At 41.9% G+C, this 16,184-nt stretch overlaps 1 long non-coding RNA gene across 1 annotated transcript in view; it reads left to right on the top strand.

Moving 5' to 3' along the window:
* Nucleotides 1-42: 42 nt before the first annotated feature.
* Nucleotides 43-16,184, top strand: part of LOC139747081 (uncharacterized) — a 57,069-nt gene continuing 40,927 nt past the window's right edge. The window contains exon 1 of the long non-coding RNA XR_011712307.1: nucleotides 43-3,659. This is a non-coding gene — a long non-coding RNA (uncharacterized lncRNA). The remainder of the gene's footprint in view (nucleotides 3,660-16,184) is intronic.

Below are 16,184 nucleotides of genomic sequence, written 5' to 3'. Positions count from 1 at the left end.
CATACTTGCTGCCTTCATCCATTCCCGTCCCAACCCCACCAAACAGGAAATAGCCTCCCCTACCCCCTACAGCAAGGTAGCTACATTCGCTCACAGTCAATCTCTAGCTGTCATGTGTAATGCACCGAAACCATAGCTCCCTTTACATATCCTGGCCCCTAAGACCATTCCATGGTTTACCTTAGATGCTTCAAATGCACTGGTTCAGTCCATTGACAGCACGTCCACCCCAGTATACCATGTCGTTTTAATTCACTCTATCTCTTGCACAGCTTTCATCCTCCTGTATGTTCAGGCCCCAATCACTCAAAATCTTTTTCACTCCATCCTTCCACCTCCAATTTGGTGTCCCGCTTCTCCTTCTTCCCTCCACCTCTTGACATATACATATCCTCTTTGTCAATCTTTCCTCACTTATTCTCTCCATGTGTCCAAACCATTTCAAAACACCCTCTTCTGTTCTCTCTACCACACTCTTTTTATTACCACACATATCTTTTACACTTTCATTACTTACTCAATCAAACCACCTCACACCACATATTGTCCTCAAACATTTCATTTCCAACTCATCCACCCTCCTCCGTACAACCTTACCTACAGCCCATGCCTCGCAACCATATAACATTGTTGGAACTACTATTCCTTGAAACATACCTATTTTTGCTCTCTGAGATAATGTTCTTGCCTTCCGCACATTCTTCCAATGCTTACAGAACCTTTGCTCCCTCCCCATCCTGTGACTTACTTCCACTTCCATGGTTCAATCTGCTGCTAAGTCCACTCCCAGGTATCTAAAACACTTCTCTTCCACCAGTTTTTCTCCATTCAAACTTATCTCCCAATTAACTTGTCCCTCAGCCCTACGGAATCTAATACCCTTGCTCTTATTCACATTTACTCAAAACTTTTTCCTTTCACACACTTTACCTAATTCAGTCATTAATCTCTGTAGTTTCTCACCCGAATCAGCCACCAATGCTGTATCATCAGCGAACAACTGACTGACTTCCCAGGCCCTCTCATCCACAACAGACTGCATACTTGCCCCTGTCTCTAAAATTCTTGCATTCACTTCTGTAACCACCCCAATCCATAAAGAAATTAAACAACCATGGGGACATCATGCAACCCTGTCACAAACCGACATTTGCTGGGAACAAATCACTCTCCTCTCTTCCTACTTGTACACATGCCTTACATCCTTGGTAAAATCTTTTCACTGCTTTTTGTAACTTACCTCCCACACCATGCACTCTTAAAACCTTCCACAAAGCATCTCTATCCACCCTATCATATGCCTTTTCCAGATTCATAAATGCTACATACAAATCCATCTGTTTTTCCAAGTACTTCTCACATACATTTTTTAAAGCAAACACATAACCCACACATCCTCTACCACTTCTGAGACCACACTGCTCTTCCCCAATATGATGCTCTGTACATGTCTTTACCTTCTCAATCAGTACCCTCCCATATAATTTCCCAGAAATACTCAACAAACTTATGCCTCTTTAATGTGAACACTCACCTTTATCCCCTTTGCCTTTGTACAATGGCACTATGCATGCATTGTGCCAATCCTCAGGCACTTCACCATGATCCATACACACACTGAATATCCTTACCAACTAATCTACAACACAGTCACCCCTTTTTTAATAACTTCCACTGCAATGCCACCCAAACTCACCGCCTTGCCAGCTTTCATCTTCCGCAAAGCTTTCTCTTCCTCTTCTTAGTTTACCATACCATTTTCCCTGACCCTCTCCTTACGCACACCACCCCGACCAAAACACCCTATATTTGCCACTCTATCCTCAAACACATTCAACAAACCTTCAAAATACTCACTTCATCACTACTTGTTATTACCTCCCTATTTGCCCCCTTTGCCAATGTTCCCATTTGTTCTCTTGTCTTATGCACGTTATTTACCTCCTTCCAAAACATCCTTTTATTCTCCCTGAAATCTAATGATGCACATTAGCATCAAACTGGAAATATATTTTTCAAATATATTCATTAAGAAGAAATGAAGCATGTGCATCATTAACTAATTACTTTTTGTCATGCAACAAGGAATTCTCCATCACTGAGTTGGCTTTGGTTTCGTTTTGTATCCCAGCATCGTCAAGATTCACATTAAAGTTTGTCAGGGATTCATTCTGAAACAGTATACTCTTTCTTATATCCAAGCATAATTGTGCAATCATTTACATTTTAGGTAAAGAACACCAATAAATTATTATATCAGAGGTAATACTGTTATCGGAAAGACAGGGACTAAAGTCAAGGTTATGTTTTCTGTTACTTTTTACACTTTTTCTTAGCTAATCAAGTTTAGATCACAAAATTTGTTTCTCAGTTCAGAAATAATTTTGGTAGCTTGCTGGTGAACTAAATTCTGACTGTCTTTCTTCAAGGAGGATAATGAAAAACTGAATACATAATTCATGGAGAGAACTCGCCAGTGAATTGTAAAGTAAAGAGTGAAGATCAGTTTCCAAGAATATAATCTGAATGCCCTTCCTATTGTAGAATTTTATTCACATTTTTTTTCTATTTCTATGCACTTCTTACTTGTCTTTAGGTTCTCAAGAGAATACTTCTATGTCTTTTTCCTGATTTACCTTATGTAGCTCAAAAGATTTAATACCATAGCTGGTCTTCTCGTTTTGACAGCTGATGTATAAAACTTTGTTTTCATCTGTACTAAAATTCATTGCCATCTGTGAGCCAAGTCTATTAGTTTGTTTATGTCACAATATAGCTAAACATGTCCAATTTCTGTTGTAGCTTTCTTTCTTATTGTAGAATCATTAGCAAATTCTAATATGTTACAACTTAACCCATTATCAAGATCATTAATATATAAATGAGAAAGAGACTGTTCCAAAGCTAATTCCTACAGCAAACCACTTGTTATGTCTAATCAGTCTCAGGCTTGACCTTTAATCCCTAATCTTTGTCTTGTGTCCTGTCAATCAGTTTTCTAACCATTGAAGTAAATTCCCATTTGTATCATGAAATGTAACTTTTTTAGTAATCTTTGATGAAAGGCTTTACCAGATGTTTTCTGAAAATCAAAATATATGACATGAATGATTGTAATTTCACCATATTTGCTAATCATATGATTAAAAAATAAAGATTTGTCAGGAATGAAAAATTTCATTGAAAACCATGATGTGAATTACTGAATTAAGTGGTGATCTAAATAATCTTGGCTCAAAAGATGGCCTCCAAAGTGTAACCTATACCCACAGGTCTCCCTCCCCTAAAACATCCCACTGACAAAACATATCCACACTGTGATTACTTGACAAATATTAAACAATGCCCCCCAGTTTTAAACTCTACTTCACCAGAAACTAAATTTTCAGGACATGCATGGATTAGACTTTCTCACCTGCATTCTGGATTCACCCACCTGTCAAACATAACAAACATTGATTCAATATATCACAAGGCCCCTCATGCCCAAGATGTGATTCACTTAAGATGGCAAACACCAAATCAGTCAGCCCCCCACCACCACCACCAGAAAAAGAAAAAAATCACCACACTTCTTGACTTGTAGTCCTGCCCAGTGGATCTGACTGGTTTTCTAAGCACTGAAGAATCCCCATAGAAGGAGATTCTGGTTCAGGAAGGTATGGTGTGTGTGTAATCAGTTACCAATATGTGCTGTACAGAGAGTTTTCTTTTTCACTCATGGGGCCCATCTCTTGAAATGTACTTGTGATTACTATTTATGGGATACAGAGAGTTTTATATTCATGGTGCCCCATCTCTTAACCTTGCACATGTGTATGTGCTATGTCTTTACTACCATGTATGTATGCACACACAAACACACACCCTACCTTAAGCTGCATACCCATTTATTGGCTGACTGTGAGGGAAGATGAACACCTAAATTAAATTTAGTCCATTTGCCATGCCCAGTATTTGACCCCATGTGAGTCCTACCCTGGGCTGTCCTATGCTAATTCATGGTAATGCTAACCACTACACTGCTATATGTGTATGCTACTAACCTTGAATCTCTTGCATGACACACAAACCTTGAATCTCTTGCATGTTATAAATGCAAATAAAATGGGCAGAAACCAGTTGTCAGAAACCCTCCCTCCTTCTGTTTCAGTTTCTCTAAGTGGGAACAAAAGAAGCCAAGTGAGGAGTCATTCTCTTTGAAGGCTCAGGTGAGGATGTTTGCATGTACCCAAAATAAGAAGGGAGAGTTAGGCAGTATGTTCTGGGAAAGGAACCTGGAAATTCAGGCTTGAGTGAAACTAAGCTCAAGGTGGAGGGTAGAGATTGTTTTAGGAATGTCTGAGGGGTAAAGCATGGGGTTATCAAGAGAGCAAAAGCAAAAGAGAGGGTGGCACTTCTGCTGAAAGAGGAGCAGTGGGAATGTGTTAAGGGGTGAAGGAAGTGAATTACAAACTTATGTGGGTGAGAATGAAAGTGGATTATGAGAGGTGGGTGATTAACAGTCCTTGGAGGAATAGGAAGAAAGTGTGACTGTTTGGGAAAGAGCTGAGTAAGTGCATCCACAATTCTGATGCAAAGCACTGAGTAACAGTGGTGGGTGATGTGAATACAAGAATGGGTGATGTGACAGTACCCAGAGTAAACAAAATTATGAACAGCTTGCTATTTGTGTGCTGAAATAAGGACTAAAGATTGGGTATACCTGGATTAAAAATCATTATGCACATATACATTTATATGGGTGAGCATGAAAAGAGATAAGTGGGCATTACTGGATTATGTACTATTCTTTCTGCCTCACCCACACATGGACTGTTGACATCTTGTCCAAAGACATAGTCTCTCCTTGTCGCACATAACACTTAATTCACACAACTAATCCTTTGTAACTAGATTTTCATGCAGTGAGAGCTATGTACTATCCCAGCCTATTGACAAAGTGTAGGAGCAAAGAAGTAGAAAGCAGAGAAGTAGAAAGTAAGAATGTAAGACAGGAGCATTAGGTACAAACATTAGGTGGAAGTAATAAGTTGGAGCATTAGATGGAAGCATTACATAAAAGTAGTAGGCTAGAACATTAGGTGGACACTTTAGGTATAAGTAGTTGGTAAGAACATTAGTCAGGAGCCTTTACAAACACTGAGCTAGAGTTGCCTTCTGCCAGAGGCCTGTTAAAGGTGAGGCACAAAAGGCTAAGAAGTGGCACTGGAGTTCAAGAGTTACAGAGAATCTTTTGCTGTGGCCATCCCCTTGCGGGAGTTCCCAAAGGGAATGCACATCAGAGATATAGACAGATAGAAAGATAATACACATGCAAGTGAATGCTGGACATGATTTTGCTGAGAGGGGTAACTGGTGGGATGTGTGGATAATTCTTGGTGGAGGCAAATGTGAAAGTTCATAGGAGCTTAAGGAACAGAAGAAATAAGTGGAAGGAGGGTGATGAAAGTGAGTGAGCTTGTAAAAGAGACTTGTGTGTAACGATACTAAGAGAAATTAGGTAAGGAATGGCATAACGTGACAGAAAATGAAACTAAGGTAGTGGAAGAGGAATGGAAGGTATTCAAGAAGGCATTGCTTACATGTGTGGGTGAAATGTGTGGCCTGGAGGCGCTTGAAAAGGGTAGTGTGTGGTGGTATAAGAAAGTTAAGTTGCCAGTGAAAGAGAAAAGAGGGGTGTACAGGCAGAGAAATGGTACTGAGTGGTGGGATAAGTAAATTACATTGCCTGTGAAAGAGAAAAGAGAGGTTTATAGGCTGTACTTGTGAGGAAGGAATGTGAGTGATTGGGATGCATACAAGAGAAAGCAGTAGGAAGTCAAGATGAAGGCTGAAAGAGAGGGGAAATGAAAGATTGGGTTAAAGAGTACAAGAAATACACGTATTTCACATTTTTTTTTTTTTTTTCGCTGTCTCCCGTGTTTGCGAGGTAGCGCAAGGAAACAGAAGAAAGAAATGGCCCAACCCACCCCCATACACATGTATATGCATACGTCCTCACACGCAAATATACATACCTACACAGCTTTCCATGGTTTACCCCAGACGCTTCACATGCCCTGATTCAATCCACTGACAGCACGTCAACCCCGGTATACCACATCGCTCCAATTCACTCTATTCCTTGCCCTCCTTTCACCCTCCTGCATGTTCAGGCCCCGATCACACAAAATCTTTTTCACTCCATCTTTCCACCTCCAATTTGGTCTCCCTCTTCTCCTCGTTCCCTCCACCTCCGACACATATATCCTCTTGGTCAATCTTTCCTCACTCATTCTCTCCATGTGCCCAAACCATTTCAAAACACCCTCTTCTGCTCTCTCAACCACGCTCTTTTTATTTCCACACATCTCTCTTACCCTTACGTTACTTACTCGATCAAACCACCTCACACCACACATTGTCCTCAAACATCTCATTTCCAGCACATCCATCCTCCTGCGCACAACTCTATCCATAGCCCATGCCTCGCAACCATACAACATTGTTGGAACCACTATTCCTTCAAACATACCCATTTTTGCTTTCCGAGATAATGTTCTCGACTTCCACACATTCTTCAAGGCTCCCAGAATTTTCGCCCCCTCCCCCACCCTATGATCCACTTCCGCTTCCATGGTTCCATCCGCTGCCAGATCCACTCCAAGATATCTAAAACACTTCACTTCCTCCAGTTTTTCTCCATTCAAACTCACCTCCCAATTGACTTGACCCTCAACCCTACTGTACCTAATAACCTTGCTTTTATTCACATTTACTCTTAACTTTCTTCTTTCACACACTTTACCAAACTCAGTCACCAGCTTCTGCAGTTTCTCACATGAATCAGCCACCAGCGCTGTATCATCAGCGAACAACAACTGACTCACTTCCCAAGCTCTCTCATCCCCAACAGACTTCATACTTGCCCCTCTTTCCAAAACTCTTGCATTCACCTCCCTAACAACCCCATCCATAAACAAATTAAACAACCATGGAGACATCACACACCCCTGCCGCAAACCTACATTCACTGAGAACCAATCACTTTCCTCTCTTCCTACATGTACACATGCCTTACATCCTCGATAAAAACTTTTCACTGCTTCTAACAACTTGCCTCCCACACCATATATTCTTAATACCTTCCACAGAGCATCTCTATCAACTCTATCATATGCCTTCTCCAGATCCATAAATGCTACATACAAATCCATTTGCTTTTCTAAGTATTTCTCACATACATTCTTCAAAGCAAACACCTGATCCACACATCCTCTACCACTTCTGAAACCACACTGCTCTTCCCCAATCTGATGCTCTGTACATGCCTTCACCCTCTCAATCAATACCCTCCCATATAATTTACCAGGAATACTCAACAAACTTATACCTCTGTAATTTGAGCACTCACTCTTATCCCCTTTGCCTTTGTACAATGGCACTATGCACGCATTCCGCCAATCCTCAGGCACCTCACCGTGAGTCATACATACATTAAATAACCTTACCAACCAGTCAACAATACAGTCACCCCCTTTTTTAATAAATTCCACTGCAATACCATCCAAACCTGCTGCCTTGCCGGCTTTCATCTTCCGCAAAGCTTTTACTACCTCTTCTCTGTTTACCAACTCATTTTCCCTAAACCTCTCACTTTGCACACCACCTCGACCAAAACACCCTATATCTGCCACTCTATCATCAAACACATTCAACAAACCTTCAAAATACTCACTCCATCTCCTTCTCACATCACCACTACTTGTTATCACCTCCCTATTTGCGCCCTTCACTGAAGTTCCCATTTGCTCCCTTGTCTTACGCACTTTATTTACCTCCTTCCAGAACATCTTTTTATTCTCCCTAAAATTTAATGATACTCTCTCACCCCAACTCTCATTTGCCCTTTTTTTCACCTCTTGCACCTTTCTCTTGACCTCCTGTCTCTTTCTTTTATACGTCTCCCACTCAATTGCATTTTTTCCCTGCAAAAATCGTCCAAATGCCTCTCTCTTCTCTTTCACTAATACTCTTGCTTCTTCATCCCACCACTCACTACCCTTTCTAATCAACCCACCTCCCACTCTTCTCATGCCACAAGCATCTTTTGCGCAATCCATCACTGATTCCCTAAATACATCCCATTCCTCCCCCACTCCCCTTACTTCCATTGTTCTCACCTTTTTCCATTCTGTACTCAGTCTCTCCTGGTACTTCCTCACACAAGTCTCCTTCCCAAGCTCACTTACTCTCACCACCCTCTTCACCCCAACATTCACTCTTTTTTTCTGAAAACCCCTACAAATCTTCACCTTAGCCTCCACAAGATAATGATCAGACATCCCTCCAGTTGAACCTCTCAGCACATTTACATCCAAAAGTCTCTCTTTCGCGCACCTGTCAATTAACACGTAATCCAATAACGCTCTCTGGCCATCTCTCCTACTTACATAAGTATACTTATGTATATCTCGCTTTTTAAACCAGGTATTCCCAATCATCAGTCCTTTTTCAGCACATAAATCTACAAGCTCTTCACCATTTCCATTTACAACACTGAACACCCCATGTATACCAATTATTCCCTCAACTGCCACATTACTCACCTTTGCATTCAAATCACCCATCACTATAACCCGGTCTCGTGCATCAAAACCACTAACACACTCATTCAGCTGCTCCCAAAACACTTGCCTCTCATGATCTTTCTTCTCATGCCCAGGTGCATATGCACCAATAATCACCCATCTCTCTCCATCAACTTTCAGTTTTACCCATATTAATCGAGAATTTACTTTCTTACATTCTATCACATACTCCCACAACTCCTGTTTCAGGAGTACTGCTACTCCTTCCCTTGCTCTTGTCCTCTCACTAACCCCTGACTTTACTCCCAAGACATTCCCAAACCACTCTTCCCCTTCACCCTTGAGCTTCGTTTCACTCAGAGCCAAAACATCCAGGTTCCTTTCCTCAAACATACTACCTATCTCTCCTTTTTTCACATCTTGGTTACATCCACACACATTTAGGCACCCCAATCTGAGCCTTCGAGGAGGATGAGCACTCCCCGCGTGACTCCTTCTTCTGTTTCCCATTTTAGAAAGTTAAAAAAACATACAAGGAGGGGAGGATTTCTGGCCCCCCGCTCCCATCCCCTCTAGTCGCTTTCTACGACACGCGAGGAATGCGTGGGAAGTATTCTTTCACCCCTATCCCCAGGGATAATATACATATATATATATATATATATATATATATATACACATACACACACATACACACACACACGCACATATACACACACACACACATACATATATATACATATGAAAAATGTAAGAAACAATTTAGAAAACTGAAACTTCTAGCTTGAAATGAAAAGAAAAAAATGAATGTCACATAATGGTTCAACCTCTGGCTACAGAAGTAGTAAATTACACTGCCTGTGAAAGAGAAAAGAGAGGTGTATAGGCTGTACTTGTGAGGAAGGAATGTGAGTGATTGGGATGCATACAAGAGAAAGCAGCAGGAAGTCAAGATGAAGGCTGAAAGAGAGGGGAAATGAAAGATTGGGTTAAAGAGTACAAGAAATACACGTATTTCACATCTAACTTCATGAATCAACCTGCCATAATAGTGGAAGGTAGGAGCAGCACCATCAAGCCACCACCTACTTAAAAGACATAGCCAGTTCTATGCTAGTGGAAAACCACTTTGTTCTGATATAGGCAACATGTCTCAAAGGAGCCAGTCCTAACACCCACTTACCAGCAGGAACTTTTCATCAAGTTCAATGGCAAATACAGAGGGCATACTTTCAGGAACTATGTGCATAACACATGCATTTGCATTGGCCACCTTCACCTATATCAGAAAGATTCAAACCAAGGCCAAAATATGGGGAGGAGTGAGCATTACAACCTGGTGGTTCTCATTTCCCACTCTCATGGCGATAGTTTAAGTTTCCCTGGTAGTGAAGGATGATCTACGGATGACCATGAGCTATGCACATTGTCCTTGATATATATATGTAATGGTTTTAGCAGCATACTTAAAAGAGGAAACCCAGAAGCTGGTGACAGTTTGGGAGAGTGAGTAAAAGGTGAAAAATGAGAGTAAATGTGAACAAAATTAAGGTAATGAGGTGTTGTAGGGTGATAAGACAAAATGGTCTCAGTGTATTTTAGAATAAGAAGGACCTGGAGGAAGTGGAATGCTTTACGTACTAAGGAGTGGACTGGCAGTAGATAGAACTATGGAAGCTGAAGTGAGTTGTAAGGTGTAAGAGGGAGCTAAGGTCCTGAGTACATTTAGGAGTATGTGGTTGGAGAGGGTCAGTGTCTATCCTGGAAAACATGGGAATTTCTAAAAGTATAGTAGTCCTGACAGGCAAAAGAAAGGAAGAGGGTGAACATGTGGGAAAAGAAATGACAAAGACCAATACATGATGTGAGGTATGTTGATCAAATAAGGTATGAAATTGTAAGAGAAAGGTGTGGTAATGAGCATTCTGACTATGAGAATTGACATAGGTGTGTTCAGATGGTTGGAAACATAAAGAGGATAAGCAAAGAAAACCTAAGAATACTACATGTCAGAAGAGGATGATACAATGGGGAGGGGGAAACCAAGAGGGGATGGAAGAGTAGAGTAAAGGTACTATGGCTTAAACATTCATGCGGGTGAGGAATGCATGGGGTAGAATAAACAGGATCAGTGTGATATAAATAGGATGATGTGCTGTAAGTGGGGTGAACCATGACATATTGAGCAGACACAGTAAAGTATGAAAGAACCTATGGGGTTTAGCTTTGGATGGTACATTATACAAAACAGCCACAGAGTGGATTTATGCTAATCAGACCATTATCAATTTGTTCCTGATGCTTCCTTAGTAAAAAAGAAGTCAATATACACACACACACACACACACACACACACATATATATATATATATATATATATATATATATATATATATATATATATATATATATATATATATATTCATTTATTTATTTATTTTGCTTTGTCGCTGTCTCCCGCGTTAGCGAGGTAGCGCAAGGAAACAGACGAAAGAATGGCCCAACCCGCCCACATACACATGTATATACATACATGTCCACCCATGCACAATATACATACCTATACATCTCAATGTACACATATATATACACACACAGATTTTTTTTTTTTTTTTTTTATACTTTGTCGCTGTCTCCCGCGTTTGCGAGGTAGCGGAAGGAAACAGACGAAAGAAATGGCCCAACCCCCCCCATACACATGTACATACACACGTCCACACACACAAATATACATACCTACCCAGCTTTCCATGGTTTACCCCGGACGCTTCACATGCCTTGATTCAATCCACTGACAGCACGTCAACCCCTGTATACCACATCGCTCCAATTCACTCTATTCCTTGCCCTCCTTTCACCCTCCTGCATGTTCAGGCCCCGATCACACAAAATCTTTTTCACTCCATCTTTCCACCTCCAATTTGGTCTCCCTCTTCTCCTCGTTCCCTCCACCTCCGACACATATATCCTCTTGGTCAATCTTTCCTCACTCATTCTCTCCATGTGCCCAAACCATTTTAAAACACCCTCTTCTGCTCTCTCAACCACGCTCTTTTTATTTCCACACATCTCTCTTACCCTTACGTTACTTACTCGATCAAACCACCTCACACCACACATTGTCCTCAAACATCTCATTTCCAGCACATCCATCCTCCTGCGCACAACTCTATCCATAGCCCACGCCTCGCAACCATACAACATTGTTGGAACTACTATTCCTTCAAACATACCCATTTTTGCTTTCCGGGATAATGTTCTCGACTTCCACACATTTTTCAAGGCTCCCAAAATTTTCGCCCCCTCCCCCACCCTATGATCCACTTCCGCTTCCATGGTTCCATCCGCTGACAGATCCACTCCCAGATATCTAAAACACTTCACTTCCTCCAGTTTTTCACCATTCAAACTCACCTCCCAATTGACTTGACCCTCAACCCTACTGTACCTAATAACCTTGCTCTTATTCACATTTACTCTTAACTTTCTTCTTCCACACACTTTACCAAACTCCGTCACCAGCTTCTGCAGTTTCTCACATGAATCCGCCACCAGCGCTGTATCATCAGCGAACAACAACTGACTCACTTCCCAAGCTCTCTCATCCCCAACAGACTTCATACTTGCCCTCTTTCCAAGACTCTTGCATTTACCTCCCTAACAACCCCATCCATAAACAAATTGAACAACCATGGAGACATCACACACCCCTGCCGCAAACCTACATTCACTGAGAACCAATCACTTTCCTCTCTTCCTACACGTACACATGCCTTACATCCTCGATAAAAACTTTTCACTGCTTCTAACAACTTGCCTCCCACACCATATATTCTTAATACCTTCCACAGAGCATCTCTATCAACTCTATCATATGCCTTCTCCAGATCCATAAATGCTACATACAAATCCATTTGCTTTTCTAAGTATTTCTCACATACATTCTTCAAAGCAAACACCTGATCCACACATCCTCTACCACTTCTGAAACCACACTGCTCTTCCCCACTCTGATGCTCTGTACATGCCTTCACCCTTTCAATCAATACCCTCCCATATAATTTACCAGGAATACTCAACAAACTTATACCTCTGTAATTTGAGCACTCACTCTTATCCCCTTTGCCTTTGTACAATGGCACTATGCACGCATTCTGCCAATCCTCAGGCACCTCACCATGAGTCATACATACATTAAATAACCTTACCAACCAGTCAACAATACAGTCACCCCCTTTTTTAATAAATTCCACTGCAATACCATCCAAACCTGCTGCCTTGCCGGCTTTCATCTTCCGCAAAGCTTTTACTACCTCTTCTCTGTTTACCAAATCATTTTCCCTAACCCTCTCACTTTGCACACCACCTCTACCCAAACACCCTATATCTGCTACTCTGTCATCAGACACATTCAACAAACCTTCAAAATACTCATTCCATCTCCTTCTCACATCACCACTACTTGTTATCACCTCCCCATTTACGCCCTTCACTGAAGTTCCCATTTGCTCCCTTGTCTTACGCACCCTATTTACCTCCTTCCAGAACATCTTTTTATTCTCCCTAAAATTTACTGATAGTCTCTCACCCCAACTCTCATTTGCCCTTTTTTTCACCTCTTGCACCTTTCTCTTGACCTCCTGTCTCTTTCTTTTATACTTCTCCCACTCAATTGCATTTTTTCCCTGCAAAAATCGTCCAAATGCCTCTCTCTTCTCTTTCACTAATACTCTTACTTCTTCATCCCACCACTCACTACCCTTTCTAAACAGCCCACCTCCCACTCTTCTCATGCCACAAGCATCTTTTGCGCAATCCATCACTGATTCCCTAAATACATCCCATTCCTCCCCCACTCCCCTTACTTCCATTGTTCTCACCTTTTTCCATTCTGTACACAGTCTCTCCTGATACTTCTTCACACAGGTCTCCTTCCCAAGCTCACTTACTCTCACCACCTTCTTCACCCCAACATTCACTCTTCTTTTCTGAAAACCCATACTAATCTTCACCTTAGCCTCCACAAGATAATGATCAGACATCCCTCCAGTTGCACCTCTCAGCACATTGACATCCAAAAGTCTCTCTTTCGCACGCCTGTCAATTAACACGTAATCCAATAACGCTCTCTGGCCATCTCTCCTACTTACATAAGTATACTTATGTATATCTCGCTTTTTAAACCAGGTATTCCCAATCATCAGTCCTTTTTCAGCACATAAATCTACAAGCTCTTCACCATTTCCATTTACAACACTGAACACCCCATGCATACCAATTATTCCACACACAGATATATACATATATACACATGTACATAATTCATACTGTCTGCCTTTATTTGTTCCCATCGCCACCTCGCCACACATGGAATAACAACCCCCTCCCCCTCATGTGTGCGAGGTAGCGCTAGGAAAAACACCAAAGGCCCCATTCGTTCACACTCAGTCTCTAGCTGTCATGTAATAATGCACCGAAACCACAGCTCCCTTTCCACATCCAGGCCCCACACACTTTGCATGGTTTACCCCAGACGCTTCACATGCCCTGGTTCAATCCATTGACAGCACGTCGACCCCAGTATACCACATCGTTCCAATTCACTCTATTCCTTGCACGCCTTTCACCCTCCTGCATGTTCAGGCCCCGATCACTCAAAATCTTTTTCACTCCATCTTTCCCCCTCCAACTTGGTCTCCCACTTCTCCTTGTTCCCTCCACGTCTGACACATATGTCCTCTTTGTCAATCTTTCCTCACTCATTCTCTTCATGTGACCAAACCCTTTCAAAACACCCTCTTCTGCTCTCTCAACCACACTCTTTTTACTTCCACACATCTCTCTTACCCTTTCATTACTTACTCGATCAAACCACCTCACACCACATATTGTCCTCAAACATCTCATTTCCAGCACATCCATCCTCCACCGCACAACTCTATCTATAGCCCACGCCTCGCAACCACATAACATTGTTGGAACCACTATTCTTTCAAACATACCCATTTTTGATTTCCAAGATAACGTTCTCGAGTTCCACACATTCTTCAACGCTCCCAGAACTTTCGCCCCCTTCCCCACCCTATGATTCACTTCCGCTTCCATGGTTCCATCCACTGCCAAATCCACTCCCAGATATCTAAAACACTTCTTACTTCCTCCAGTTTTTCTCTACTCAAACTTACCTCCCAATTGACTTGTCCCTCAAACCTACTGCACCTAATAACCTTGCTCTTATTCATATTTACTCTCAGCTTTCTTCTTTCACATACTTTACCACACTCAGTCACCAGCTTCTGCAGTTTCTCACCCAAATCAGTGGAAATTATTAAAAAAGGGGGTGACTGTATTGTTGACTGGTTGGTAAGGTTATTTAATGTATGTATGACTCATGGTGAGGTGCCTGAGGATTGGGGGAATGCTTGCATAGTGCCATTATACAAACGCAAAGGGGATAAAAGTGAGTGCTCAAATTACAGAGGTATAAGTTTGTTGAGTATTCCTGGGAAATTATTTTTTTTTTTTTTTTTTATACCTTGTCGCTGTCTCCCGCGTTTGCGAGGTAGCGCAAGGAAACAGACGAAAGAAATGGCCCAACCCCCCCCCCCCATACACATGTACATACACACGTCCACACACGCAAATATACATACCTACCCAGCTTTCCATGGTTTACCCCAGACGCTTCACATGCCTTGCTTCAATCCACTGACAGCACGTCAACCCCTGTATACCACATGACTCCAATTCACTCTATTTTCTTGCCCTCCTTTCACCCTCCTGCATGTTCAGGCCCCGATCACACAAAATCTTTTTCACTCCATCTTTCCACCTCCAATTTGGACTCCCTCTTCTCCTCGTTCCCTCCACCTCCGACACATATATCCTCTTGGTCAATCTCTCCTCACTCATTCTCTCCATGTGCCCAAACCATTTCAAAACACCCTCTTCTGCTCTCTCAACCACGCTCTTTTTATTTCCACACATCTCTCTTACCCTTACGTTACTTACTCGATCAAACCACCTCACACCACACATTGTCCTCAAACATCTCATTTCCAGCACATCCATCCTCCTGCGCACATCTCTATCCATAGCCCACGCCTCGCAACCATACAACATTGTTGGAACCACTATTCCCTCAAACATACCCATTTTTGCTTTCCGAGATAATGTTCTCGACTTCCACACATTTTTCAAGGCTCCCAAAATTTTCGCCCCCTCCCCCACCCTATGATCCACTTCCGCTTCCATGGTTCCATCCGCTGACAGATCCACTCCCAGATATCTAAAACACTTCACTTCCTCCAGTTTTTCTCCATTCAAACTCACCTCCCAATTGACTTGACCCTCACCCCTACTGTACCTAATAACCTTGCTCTTATTCACATTTACTCTCAACTTTCTTCTTCCACACACTTTACCAAACTCAGTCACCAGCTTCTGCAGTTTCTCACATGAATCAGCCACCAGCGCTGTATCATCAGCGAACAACAACTGACTCACTTCCCAAGCTCTCTCATCCCCAACAGACTTCATACTTGCCCCTCTTTCCAGGACTCTTGCATTTACCTCCCTTACAACCCCATCCATAAACAAATTAAACAACCA

This window comes from Panulirus ornatus, chromosome 67 (genome assembly GCF_036320965.1).
Source record: "Panulirus ornatus isolate Po-2019 chromosome 67, ASM3632096v1, whole genome shotgun sequence".
NCBI classification, from domain to species: domain Eukaryota; kingdom Metazoa; phylum Arthropoda; class Malacostraca; order Decapoda; family Palinuridae; genus Panulirus; species Panulirus ornatus.
The sequence above is the reverse complement of the archived record's forward strand: the minus strand, read 5'-3'. Positions and strand labels throughout refer to the sequence as shown.